General features: G+C 45.5%; 1 protein-coding gene across 1 annotated transcript in view; it reads right to left on the bottom strand.

Moving 5' to 3' along the window:
- Window positions 1-10016, bottom strand: part of LOC129697508 (dynein axonemal heavy chain 8-like) — a 641267-nt gene extending 631251 nt beyond the window's left edge. The window contains 1 exon segment of the mRNA XM_055636144.1: window positions 9882-10016. The gene's annotated coding sequence lies outside the window, so the exon portion shown is untranslated.
- Window positions 10017-14324: the final 4308 nt, after the last annotated feature.

Here is a 14324-nt window from a genome sequence, read left to right on the forward strand (position 1 = left end):
ACCGGAAGTACAACACTTATGACTATTTGTTGTATGTGACGGCTAGTGGGGTAGAAGGTGAGGAGTGGGGGGATGGGGAGAGAGAATAGTGTTGCGTGGTGTTGAAGAGACCCTGGTGAGAGCCTCATCTATAGTAGGGGAGGGGAACCCCCGTTCCCTGAAGAATGTGGATATTTCTGATGCTCTGGTGTGGAACACCTCATCCTGGGAGCAGATGCGGCGTAGACGAAGGATTAGGAGTAGGGGAAGTGTAATCTAGATAGCCATGGGAGTCAGTGGGTTTATAGTGGATGTCGATCAGTGTTATTTTCAATGGCATCAGATTATGCCGACTACAATCCACAGGAAAGACTGGCACCACCAGCACGAGGGGATTACAGGGACCAGGGGCATAATTGATTTTCTCTTTGATGTTGATGTTTTTGTTCATGTTGAGTTTTTGTTAAAGTTATTTGTTTGCAGTTGTATAGATTTATTTTGAAGTTCTCACATTTAAGGTTTATTAAAATATTTTGTGAAAAATGCTGTTATCAAAATTTGTTTGCTTATGATAATTTTATACCTGTCATTCACAATAAAGGAAATTCATGTTTTTTAAATTCAAATTGATATATGATTACCATTTTTTAAATAATAGTCCCTCATCACTCGTATCTCATATTTCATTTCTCATATATTTAGATAATTTAAACACGCACAAAATCAAGGAAGGAATGCATTGTATTTACAGTTTTAGTTCTCACAATTATTTTTATGAATGAAAACAGACACAAGCACTTCAAATGCTCTGCATTTAAATGGGTTTATTTATTATACGTCTCGATAAATGTAACACTGAAACAAGCAATACACTGAATTTAAAAGAACAATTTTACACATCTCGATAAATGTAACACTAAAGCAAGCAATACAGTGAATTCAAATAGAATTTCTCATACATTTTGATGAATCTAAAAATACAAAGAAAACGCAAACAACAAACTGTTTGTAAAAGAACATTTTTTTTAAATTTTCCGATTAATCTAAACAATAAAACGCGAGCAAAGATTATAACAATAAAACAAGCAATGCAATGCTTTTAAAAAGGATATTTGTTTTAAATATATTTACATTAATCAAACAGAGGCAAGATAAGCACTGCATTTAGAACCAACATTTGCAAAAATGTCATTTTAACTTAAAAGAGAAAGAGAAATTCAATAAGTCCACTTCACTTAGAATTAAATAAAATCGGCAGGATTTGAAAGAACCTGAGAAATGAATTTTCTTGTCTGCAGTGGGTCCTCCTGATGTTTGCTGCTTCTTCAAATCATTTCATTCTGCCATGGCACACTGCCCAGTTTAGAGTTGTAGTAAGAGCAGAGAGACAAAGAGCAGATTCAATTTAATTGTCATTGTCAGTGCACAGTACAGAGACAACGAAATGCATTTAGCATCTCAAATTGATGGTCTCTCTGCTCTTTGGCACTCTTTCTCCCGGTGTTTCCTGGTAATTGCTGCAGTGACACCACAGGTGCAGCCTGTACTCCAATTCTCCATGCACCTGGTGTTATGTTTCCTGTATGGTTGTCCACTAGGTCACCCTCCTCCATGTTTGTTGCAGATGCTGCTGTTGCAACTCTGATGCGGATCAGGTTGTGGAGGGCACATGCTGTGTACACAATAGTCTCCACATTCTTCGGCTCCTGCTCCATCGTAGTCTGCAAGCATCTAAATCTGCTGGCGAGGACGCCAAATGCGTTTTCGACAACCCTCCTAGCCTTGGACAGCCTGTAATTAAAGATTCTCTGCTCACTTGTCAACTGCCTGTGTGGGTATGGCTTCATCATTCATGACCCGAGTGGAAAGGCATCATCACCAACCAGTTTGATTGATAAAAATACATCTATTGATGCTTCTGAACACATCATCAGTGATGTAACCTGAGGTCAATTGGGTGTTTCAACATCAGACACCCTCACCCAGGCGACCCAGCCGTGGTTGATCAGACCACGACTTGTGTTCAGGTGGCATTCGCTCCTCCCCATGGACCTCCTCTCCTGATCCAGAGCCATCTCGAGGCCTTCTCCACTGACTCTGTGGCGTTCTTGATGGCTCTTCTCCTCTCCATTCCATTGATGCCATGTGCACTCAACGCTTTGTCGAGTCTGCAGCCAACCTTGATGGGCATACACCTTGCATTCCAGCCCTGCTTACGGCAGTCTATGACCAGCTCTTCGTACTTGGTCATCTTCCCTTCGTGTGCCTCCTCCAGACGGTCCTCCCATGGCACTTGCCAGTTCCAACAAGACGTTTTGGGGTTTGTTTTGCCTCTGAGACCTGGAGGATGTCTGGCCTCAGGGTAGTTGTGGCAATGTGCTGTGGGAACTTCAGCTGTTTCACCAAGTCTACAGAAAGCTGCCAGACCTGCGCAGTCGCCAGGATTCCTGACTGATTCCCAGCTGCTGTGGTTCTTGGCAGCTGCACTCCGGCCTTCACAAAGGTAATCATCTGGGTGGTGGGCCGAGCTCGTCTGCAGCTGCTGATCCCCATGCTGATGGCTTCTGCAATGGGTTTAAGAACCTGGTTGTGATGCCAGGTGTACCGGCGCTGCCAAAGAGCCTTTGGGCAGCAGCTCAGGATGTGTTCCAATGTCCCCTTGCCTGAGCATTGCAGGCAATCCGGAGATTCCGCTTTGCCCCAGATGAAGAGGTTCGATAGGCTCGGCAGAACACCGTACACTGCCTGGACCAGGAACTTGATGCGCTGTGGTTCAGCCTGCCAGAGCTTAGTCCATGTGACTTTTCGGTCCATGACCTTGTACAGGCCCCCTGCTGCCTCAAGCCAACCGTTCTGGTAGACCTCTCCTCCTCCACTACTGTCCTACCTTCCTCCTGGACCAGCCTGCGCCTCTCCTTCCTCTTGGCCTTGTCAAACTGGGGAGTTGGGTAGATTCCCAGACCAGCTCTTCCCCGAGTCACTGCTCCCACTAGTGGTGTATTCGAGACCCCGCTTGCAGCACGGCTTCGCCGGCTCTCCACTTCCTCCCAGTTTTCACCTCCACCTCTGCCTGAGCCACCTCGGGATCGCTGGAGTCCCTGTACAGCATCACCTCTCAGGCCCGAGTCGCCTTAAACTCCTCCTCCAGGGACTTCAGGAGCGGCTGGAGCTTGGTGTTATTTCCGTAAAGGGCGATGCTGCTAAGGCTCCTGGGCAGTCCCAGCCACCTCCTGAGAAAGCTGCTGACTTTCCTCTCCAATCCCTTTACAATGGATATTGGGACTTTGTAGACAAGCAGTGGCCAGAGTATCCTTGGCAGGATACCATGCAGGTACCATACCTTGAACTTGCCAGGAAGCCCCGACTGGTCTACTGCTCTCAACCATCTCTCCAGCTTCTGACTGGTTGCCTGGACTGATGCTGTGTCCTTCAGGCTGCTGTTAAATACCTTCCCAAATCTCTTCACTGAACTTTCAGAGACAGTTGAGATTGGTGTCCCTTCGATGCTGAAGCGGAACCTGTCCATCACATTCTTGGGCTCCTGCTCCATCATAGTCAGCAAGCATCTAAATCTGCTGACGAGGATACCAAATACATTTTGGACAACCCTCCTAGCCCTGGACAGCCTGTAATTAAAGATCCTCTGCTCATTTGTCAACTGCCTGTGTGGGTATGGCTTCATCATCCATGACCCGAGTGGAAAGGCATCATCACCAACCAATGTGTAAAATATGTCTGGGTTGTCTTCTCCTGGCAGAGGTTCTGGATCAGGCATGCCTGCTGTTCCTTCTTCCAGTGCCTGCCCAAGGGAGGTCTCTCTCCAGATCCTACATCTGCGACACTGTCAGGTGTGCCCACATCCACATACAGGAAAGTGTAATTTGAATCCACCACAACTAACAGTACGATGGAATGAAACTTCTTGTAATTGAAGTATTTTGACCCTCCCTTGGGTGGACACCAGATGGCGACATGCTTGCCGTCCACTGCCCCACGTGTGATTGAAGTTCCATCTTTTGTCAAAGCCATGCGCCACTCTCTTCCAGTCATCTGGTGGGCTGCCCTAGTACATCACATTATCTTCATAAACCTTAATAATGGCCTCACAGGTCTCTCGGACAATCTTGATGATGGTGTTGTGGGCCACAAGAAAGTTGTAGGAGAGACTCTTGTACGAGTCTCCTGATGCCAAGTAGTGGTGATGGCTAGGCGCAGGCCTGTTTCCAGTGGCTTCCTCATATTGGTCTCCTTTTTTTTTCCAGTAGAGGGCCCACCTTTGTCTTCAGCTCCTGAAACAGCTCAGGGGGTATTCTGGTAAAAAAATTTAAAAGCAGCGAAATCCTCTTCATGCAGCACATTTATCAGGTCTTCATACTGTCCCAACCTGAATCTCTGTTGGAAGAGGGGCTTCCACCCACTCAGACCTCTTCTTGGGCTTCCTCTTCACCCTTGTTCTTGTTCTTCTGTCCGGCTGTACAAGCAAAAGGAGCAGGGGTTGTATTTTTACTGCCATCATTTTCTTCACAAGTTCCTTCCTTACATACATGGCTCAGAATGATTTTAAAATGAAATAGTGAAATAACATTGTAAACATTACGTCATTTTTTTAGGTGATCATTTCAGCTGTAGTCACTCGTAGCTTGTCGTAGTTTGTTTTCGGTATAGTTGTCTGAAGTCGAAGGTGGTCATCTTCACTCGCCACTATTCGGTGTCCAATTTTCCCAAGAGCATTGGCGTGTAAATCGTAGATGGTCGAAGCTAGTCTTCAACATAGTCGAAGGAGGTCTTCTACATGGTCGTAGGAGGTCTTCTACATATTCGTAGGAGGTTCTCTACATAGTCGAAGGAGGGCGTAGGTGTTCTACTTCGGCGATACAACAAGACCATGACACTCTCCTAAACTGGCAAATTAGATCGCCAAAATGGGACAGGCACTTCAAAGAGCAATGGGTGTCACTTTATTGATTAAGGAATATGTTCCGGCAGTGTTTAGAGATAATATATGAGTGGAGCTGAGAAATAAGAAATGGATGATCAACTCGTTAGGAATGTACCACAGGCATCCAAATAATCAACGAGAATTAGAAAAGCAATTATGCCAGGAGATTGCAGGCAGCTGCAGGACAAGTAAGGTTGTAGTCGTAGAGTATTTTTTAACTTTCCCAATATTGCTGGGAATGTCATAGTGCACAAGGTTTAGATGGCGCAAAATTTGTCAAAAACGTCCAGGAAAGTTTCCTCAGGCAATATATACGAGTTCTTACACGGGAGAGGGCAACACTTTATCTAATCTTTGGAAATTGGGAGGGGCAAGTGGATGGAGTTTTCGTGGATGAGACTTTTGAGATCAGCGATCACTATTCTATTAGGTTTAAGGTAATAGAGTCATCGAGTGATACGGTGTGGAAACACGCCCTTTGGCCCAACTTGCCCACACTGTCAGGACTATCTCTGACACCTCTCTCCTTTTTCTTGATCGCTCTGCATCAATCCAAGGAGACGGACTATCGAGTGACTTCTACTACAAACCTGCTGACACCCACAGTTATCTGGACGATACATCCTCCCATCCTGCCTCGTGCAAAGGTGCTATCCCCTACTCAAAATTTCCACGTCTTTACTGCATCTGCTCCCGAGATGAGGCTTTCCATTCTAGGATATCCGAGACCCCCCCCCCCCCCCCTCCTCTATAGTAAATGTGTTTTCCCTCCCTCCTGTGATAGGTGAATCCCTCACTCATGCCTCCTCTGTGACCCCTAGTTCTGCTTTTGGTCCCCTGCCCCTAGACGAAATAAGGATAGAGTTCCCCTGGTCTTCAACTTTCACCCCACGAGCCTTGTATCCTCTAACACTATCCCACCACGTTACATCTTCCCATCCCCACCCTTTTCGGCTTTCCAGAGACCACTCCCTCCACAACTCCTTGGCTCACTCATCCCTTCCCACACAAACCACCCCCTCCCCAGATATTTTCCCCAGCAAGGCCAACTGTACCACCTAGATGTTAACCATCTTCCCATTCTTATACTGACCTCTCTATCTTAGGCCTCCTTCATTGCCAGAATGAGGCCACATACAACTAGAACAGCAGCAAAGTCATATTCTGTTTAGGTAGCTTACAACCCAACGAACCCAATAGTATGTAGGTATGTTACAAAACTTACCATCTGTCGCTGCCCGTGTGCGCGACTTTGGCGCCTTTGAGAGGGGGGCGGGTTTAAAATGCCTTGTTTCTCCAGCCTATTCAAATCGATGTCTGTCAGGCTGTTTAGCTGCTAAAGAAAAATCGCTTTGACTGCCGATTTATTAAGTTTCTTTTAAACGGCACTGGATATTTTACGAACAGGAGTAAATTAAAAATAATCTTCTAAAGCCGTCAACGGAGACGGATTTCATGTACGGGACAGGTAAAGGAAAGCCATTTATTTAATATATAAACTTGCTTCGAAAGATTCCTTTAATCAAAATGTCACATTGCCAAAATGTCATTATGTACATATACGAACCAGCAGTATTTTTCCTACCGATATGAGGTTTAAATTTACAGCAAATGCAACGTTCCAAACCAGCGCGTTCCACAAAATCCCACACAAGATGATTTAAATGGCCATTAATTTACGGGAATTAAACACTAAATTCCTTCCATTTGCCCTATAAATTAATGACGATGAGATTTTAAAATCATGTTATATTGTGAATTATTGTGTGAATGTTATTTGAACACTTAGGCTATTTAAAAATGTTAATCTTTTCTTAAGAAATGGATAGAAGTTTAGATCTAGTAATTGAATTTTGTAATTAGCGACAATTGGGTAACTAACTAATTATATGCTTTAATTTCAGAACATCCAAGTAAGATTGTTTCATATTTGTTTCAGAATGCTTCAATCTATAATAACTGAAAAATTCATTCAGTTCTCTTAATTTTTAATTTAAATCTTTTTATTTGAATTTTTGAATTTCACAGCAATTTACATACATACAATGATAACAGACAGTGATAGTCAGGACATAATTGTACACAGTATGTAAACGACCCTCAAAACCCTTACCCTTACCCACCTTCGATCCACCCGAATCAGGTCGGGACCAAACGGGGACAAACAACACTCACATACGTACACATCCACACAAATACAATAAGATAAACAAAACGAAAAAACAAAAAAAAACAAAAAAAAAGTGGGGAGGGAGGGGAGGATTAATTTTTAAGAAAGTTATGGGCTTTTGACTGTCCTTGATCACAGCTTTTGAGTTAAGTCAATGGAAAAGCAATAGGGAACAAGATGCTAATTTCAGAGTATGAAAATGGCCATAGCTTTTTTAATACTGAAGTGAATTAGGTGTCAAATTAAACATCTTTTTATGCTTTATCTGATGGCATAAATTGCAGACTTGATTTTTAAAATCTCAATTTTTTTGTAACATTGCTATGGTATGAACATTAAATTCTCCAATTGTAGGTAACTACATACACCATCCCCCTTTTCCTACTTCCCCCACAACTGTTCCCCTTCTTTCCCTCCTCATGTGCCCCACCTGGACTAGCACCTATTTCTCCCCTCCCATTCCGCCAGTTTCATAGTTCACAGCTCTTCAATCATTTAGTCTCACGACTTCTGTTCTTTCATCTCTGGCCTTTGTCCAACCATAACTCCCCTCACCTGTATCCACCAATTATTTGGGTAGGAAGGAACTGCATATGCTGGTTTTAACCAAAGATAGACAAAAAATGCTGGAGTAACTCAACGGGACAGGCAGCATCTATGTAGGTATGTTACAAAACCTACCTGAATCGTGTCTGAGAATCTGTCCCAGCCCCGTGTATGTGATTTTGGCGCTGTTTAGAGGGGGCGGGTTTAAAACGCGAATTTTACTAGGTTGTTGCAATCGAAAATGTTCAGCCTAGTAAATCATTAACGGAAAATCGCTGGAAGACCCCGTCGCAAAAGGTATTATTAGTTTTTATGGCCTTGTATAATAGTTATAGTAGTTTAAAAATCACTCTCTCAACCCGCAACCTCTCGCAGCCCCAGGGTTTTATAAAGCAAACAATTAAAGGTATGTACCTTATTTTTACATTAAAAGGGGCTTCTTAAGAACCCTGTAATATAAAGTTTTCTATAGCGAAGAGTTCATTTTGGGCTCTTTATATCCCGCAGTATTTTTCTGGGCATTTGAGGGCACAAATCCAGCGCAATGTGAACGTTCTAAACCAGCGCGTTCACAGGAACCCACTAGAAAGCCGATTTAAATTGACTTTAATTTACAGCAATTGAACACTAAATTCCTTCCATTTGGCCTATAAATTGATGTAAATGAGATTTAAAAATCATGTTTTATTGTGAATTATTTGTGAATATTATTTGGACACTTAGGCTATTTAAAAATGTTAATCATTTATTAAGAAATTGATAGATGTTTAGATCTAGTAATTGAAGTTTGAAATTAGCTACAATTGGGTAACTAACTAATTATATGCTTTAATTTCAGGTCCTCCAAGTAAGATTATTTTATATTTGTTTCAGAATGGTTCAATCTATGATAACTGAAAATTTCATTCAGTTCTCTTAATTTTTAAGAAGGTTATGGGCTTTTGACTGTCCTCGATCACAGCTTTTTTGTTATGTCCATAGAAAATCAATAGGGAACAAGATGCTAATTTCCGAGTATGAAAATGGCCATAACTTTTTTATTACTTGAGATATGAAAGTGAATTAGGTGTCAAATTAAACGTATTGTTATGCTTTATCTGATGGGATAAATTGCAGACTTGATTTTTTAAATCTCAAAATTTTGTAACATTGCTAATCTATGGAGAAGGAATGGGTGACGTTTCGGGTCGAGAACCGTCTTCAGACCCTCTGAAGAAGGGTCTCAACATGAAACGTCACCCATTCCTTATCTCCAGAGACGCTGCCTGTCCCGCTATTACTCCAGCATTTTGTGTCTATCCACCAATTATTTGCCAGGCTTTGTAGTGCCCCTTCTCTTCCAGCTTTCTACTCCCCCCACCCATCACCTATCCAAGGTACACAAACATGCTGGAGAAACTCAGCGGGTGCAGCAGCATCTATGGAGCGAAGGAAATAGGCAACGTTTCGGGCCGAAACCCTTCTTCAGTCTGAAATAGGCAACTGGGTTTCGGCCCGAAACGTTGCCTATTTCCTTCGCTCCATAGATGCTGCTGCACCTGCTGAGTTTCTCCAGCATTTTTGTGTACCTTCGATTTTCCAGCATCTGCAGTTCCTTCTTAAACACTTCATCACCTACCCATGTTCTGCAGAAATGCTACCTAACCTACTGAATTACGTCACACTCTGTTTTTGTTTGTAAACCAGCATCTCCACTTCCTTCTGTGTAGGAAAGAACTGCAGATGCTATCTCCACTTCCTTACTTCTATCCCAAAGAATATCCTGGCGCTGAGCTGATTGACCTCCAACAATCATAACCACCTATCATGCATTGTATGAGGTGGGTTTCCAACCACTGGAATTACAATTGCAAATTGACTTCAGTTTGATCGGGATCTCTTGAAACCACACCGGGCAAAGCCCAGCTCGAAATATGCCGGCAGAGTCCTTCAGTAAATTGTCGTTCGGGTCTGTAATCCCACGGGAACTGCCAAGACCGGCCTGTGAAATTCTTGGGGCACCAAGCCGTGAGGAAAGAAACATGGGCATATACCCTGGTCTCAATTACCTGTTTTAATCATCCTGCAATTTTGCGTCAAAAATGAGACATTTTGACTTCTTCCTCAGATATACATTTTAATAACAATTTTGCATGTCATAAGCCAAGGGGAGAGAACTTTTCGCAAAACTGCAACGTAGAAATTCCTCTTGTTCCTGTGCAATACACCCAGCCACCCCCTTCCTCCAGGACTACTGTTGATACTCACTTGAAACGTTTCTCCACGCAGCAAATGGAAAACGAAATGTCTCAAACGACAAAGGTCCGAGAGGTCGTCGAGCGCCGAAAGGTTTGTGAAAAGGCGAAGAGCGACCGTGAAGCGCTCCTTCTCCTTCTCCCTCCGGGCGGTAACTAACGGTCACAGCGCACGAGGCTCGCCACCAACGGCCGCCTCGCCCAACGGACGCTCCCAACGGCCGCTCGCCCCTGCCCCGCGAGCGCTGCCCAACGGCCGCTCGCCCCTGCCCCGCGAGCGCTGCCCAACGGCCGCTCGCCCCTGCCCAGCGCTGCGGCCGCTCGCCCCTGCCCCGCGAGCGCTGCCCAACGGCCGCTCGCCCCTGCCCCGCGAGCGCAGCCCAACGGCCGCTCGCCCCTGCCCCGCGAACGCAGCCCAACGGCCGCCCACAAGACCCCGCCCAAAGGCCCGCCCGCCCGCCGAGCCGATTCAGCCGAACCCCTTCCCCGCGAGCCCCGCCCAAAGGCCGCCCCCCTGAGTTACTCCAGCATTTTGTGTCTATCTTCGATGTAAACCAGCATCTGCAGTTCCTTCCAAGCACATTCCCCTGTTGCAGACTCGAAGAAGACTCAGCCACTGAGACCAACCCAATACCAGTGCCGCCGTGTGGTCAAGACTAGGCGGCTGGGAAGAAGCCCTAGACCAAAGATACCAAAGATGATAGAATGGACATCTTTTAATACTAGAGGTGCTACGCCAGTGGCTCTTCCAGCTCACGCGGAGAGGCAAAGACCAAAGATCCGCTCTATGATCTTTGGCAAAGACTGAGCAGCCAGGATACATCTGGGACAGCCAGCGCCTCCTCTCGCGCGAAGAGTGAACTACAGGGCGCCTGAGATCGCAGGTACGGTATTGTAGCAATGTTACAAAATTTTGAGATTTTAAAAATCAAATCTGCAATTAATCCCATCAGATAAAGCATAAAAAGAAGTTTAATTTGACACCTAATTCACTTTCATATCTCAAGTATTAAAAAGGTTATGGCCATTTTCATACTCGGAAATTAGCATCTTGTTCCCTATTTATTTTCTATGGACATAACAAAAAAGCTGTGATCGTGGACAGTCAAAAGCCCATAACTTTCTTAAAAATTAAGAGAACTGAATGAAATTTTCAGTTATCATAGATTGAAGCATACTGAAACAAATATAAAACAATCTTACTTGGATGACCTGAAATTAAAGCATATAATTAGTTAGTTACCCAATTGTAGCTAATTCCAAACTTCAATTACTAGATCTAAACATCTATCCATTTCTTAAGAAAAGATTAACATTTTTAAATAGCCTAAGTATCCAAATAACATTCACAAAGAATTCACAATAAAACATGATTTTAAAATCTCATTGACATTAATTTATAGGCCAAATGGAAGGAATTTAGTGTTCAATTGCAGTAAATTAATGGGCATTTAAATCAGATTTCGAGTGGAATCCTGTGGAACGCGCTGGTTTAGAACGTTCACATTGCGGTAGATTTGTACCCCCAAATGCCCAGAAAAATACTGCGGGATATAATGGGCCCCAAATTAGCTACTCGCAACATTAAACTTTGTATAAAGGGATCTTAAGAAGCCCTTTTTAATGTAAAAATAAACAACCTACCTTCCGTTGTCTGCTGTATGAGATCCGTCCCGTTGTCCCGATTTAAAAATCGCGTTTTAATCCCGCCCCCTTCTAAACGGCACCAAAATCGCACCCGGTTGTCCCGATTTAAGGTAGGTTTTGCAAAATCGCGTTTTAACACCCGCCCCACTTCTAAACGGCACCCCACATGATAATAAAAATCGCACACACTATTATCTGGGACAGATCTGCAGCGACGTCATTGAAGGTAGGCATGCAGGTGCAGCAGGCAGTAGGTTAGCTTTTGCAACATATCTAGGTATTGTACCTCGGTGTAACACAGCGACGAACCCGTTCCCACTGGTACTGTACCCCAGTGTTACACGGTCCCTGGTAGAAGTAATATTAAGGGCCTGCCCCACATGATAATTTATTATTCGTCACCGCGCGTCAACGCCCGTAACCATGCGGCGATGCCCGTACGCCATTGGTCACTACCCCCTCCCCTCACATCCCCTTCTCCCTCTCTTCTCCCATTCACCACGCCCCCCCCCCCATTTGTGCACCCAGCCTACGACCAGCGGATCCCCCGCACACTAGCCCACACTCGCTACGGACAATTTATACAAACCTGTGTGCATTTGTAGTGAGTGAGGAAACCCAAACCCTGGCCCTAACCTTCTGCCTGCTCCTCATGGGAACTAAACTGTTGGCCACGAGTTGTTAGTGGGATCTAGCTGTCACAGGCTGGGTCCACAAATGGGTGGCATCTCCCCCTCACCCTCACATCCCCTTCTCCAACCCCCCCCCCCCCCCCCACTCACTTTCCCCGATGTCCCCCATTTGTGGGCCCAGCCTGTGACAGTTGGATCCCACTAATAGTACTGCACAAAGGCCACAACATCTGTTTTAGTAACATTGGCTATGGGATATATGCAGACTTTGGGAACACCTCCCCCCGCCCCCCCGTCTTCTGCCCTCTTGCCTTGCTTCAAAATGGGTGGTGGGTATTTAGACTCAGTGGACGGACAGTAGGTGGCACTGGTACATTGACAACATTGCCTGTGCCCAGTTGAAAAGCCTGCTGCCTCTGGAGGTTTGGAGAGACCATTGGAAGAGAGGTCTGCCTCTGGGACAACTCGTGGCCAACAGTTTAGTTCCCATGAGGAGCAGGCTGAACATTAGGGGTTCGAGTCCAACCCCTGGGGCCCCATGTCATATTTAGTTCAGAGATACAGTGCCCTTCGGCCCACCAAGTCCGCACCGACCAGTGATCTGCCGCACACTATCCCACACACGCTAGGGACAATTTATACTTATACCAAGCCTATCAACCTAGAGTTAGGGTTACGGTTAGGATTAAGGTTAGGGCTCGGGTTAGGGTTTCCTCCCGCACTCCAAAGGCGCACAAGTTTGTGTAAATAGTCCCTAGCATGTGTGGGATAGTATGCGGCGGATCTCTGGTTGCAGGCTGGGTCCACAAATGAGGGGGCGTTGGGGAAACTGGGGGGGGGGGGAAGAAGGGAGGGAGAGGTGAAGAAGGGGATGTGAGGGCAGAGAGGTAGTGGATAAGGGGGAGAATAGTGGAGCGGGAGAAGGGAGGAAGAGGAGGGGGAAGGGAAGAAGTGGGGGGAGAGGGGAGGTGAGAAGGGTAGAGGGGAGTGGAGAAGGAGGGATCGGACAAGGGGGGGGGGGGGGGGGAAAGAGGGGAGTTCAGTCTACACTCACTGAATCCATCCCTGGTGATCGGATCTGGAAGCGGACCAATACATCTATAAATAAAACGGAACGACTGACTCAGACATCTTTTCATTTGCACAATTGATTTTATTGTATTAAATGTAATATATTAATGTTTAAAAACCACGCATTGAAGGAAGAATATTTTACAGCCTCAACCCTAACCAGGCATCACCCGCATGACAGCATACGTCAGCATGTATGTCGTGCAACTTGACGGTTTTACGGGCGTCAGTCACTGACGCACCGCAGTCCACCAAGCGGGACAGGCCCTTTACTCCATATAGGACAGCGAACAACTTTAAGATTGTGGAGCGATGGAATCAACCAGGAACACGATCCTTGGAACAAAACAAAGAGTGTTGCAGCAACTCAGCACGTCCGACTGAGAACATCAAAGTGCTGGAGTAACACAGACTCTGCCTGAGCCGCAGCCTGTTACTCCAGCAGTTTGTGCTTCCTGATTGCAGCCTACGCGGTTGTTTGTGTCTCTTCTTCAAAGGGGAAAGAACTTTGGACCACTGCTACACGCAGTTCAGGAAAGACTACGCCCTTTTCTCTGCCTCCTTTTGGAAAATCTGACCACGCTGCCATTTTCCTGCTGCCGGAGTATAAACAACGGATAGTATGGGAAGCAGCAGTGACGAGGGACGCAAAGTGGTGGTCTGACCATTCAGAGGCCATGCTGCAAGACGCACTGAGCGATGTCGACTGGAATATGTTCCAAGCCAGTTCCAGAGACGTCAGTGAGTTCGCGGAAGCGGTCACAGACTTCATTGCAACATTAGCCGATAACATCGTCCCCACAGTAAGGGTTAGCATCTTTCCTAATCAAAAACCTTGGGTGGACAGGTCCATTCGCATTGCCTTGAATGCTCGTACCGCTGCTTAAAACTCCGGCCTGGCATCCGGCAATATGGATGACTACAAGGCAGAATCCTACAGACTGCGAAGGGCGGTGAAGGACGCAAAAAGGAGGTACAGGGACAGGATGGAGTCACAGATGGAGCAGCGGGACACCAGACACCTTTGGCAGGGGCTCCAGACTATAACTAACTACCAGAGCAGCCCCCCCCTCAACCGGGAGTGCCATCACCTCCCTAGATGATGA

The sequence above is a fragment of the Leucoraja erinacea genome, chromosome 5, assembly GCF_028641065.1.
Source record: "Leucoraja erinacea ecotype New England chromosome 5, Leri_hhj_1, whole genome shotgun sequence".
In the NCBI taxonomy this organism is placed as follows: domain Eukaryota; kingdom Metazoa; phylum Chordata; class Chondrichthyes; order Rajiformes; family Rajidae; genus Leucoraja; species Leucoraja erinaceus.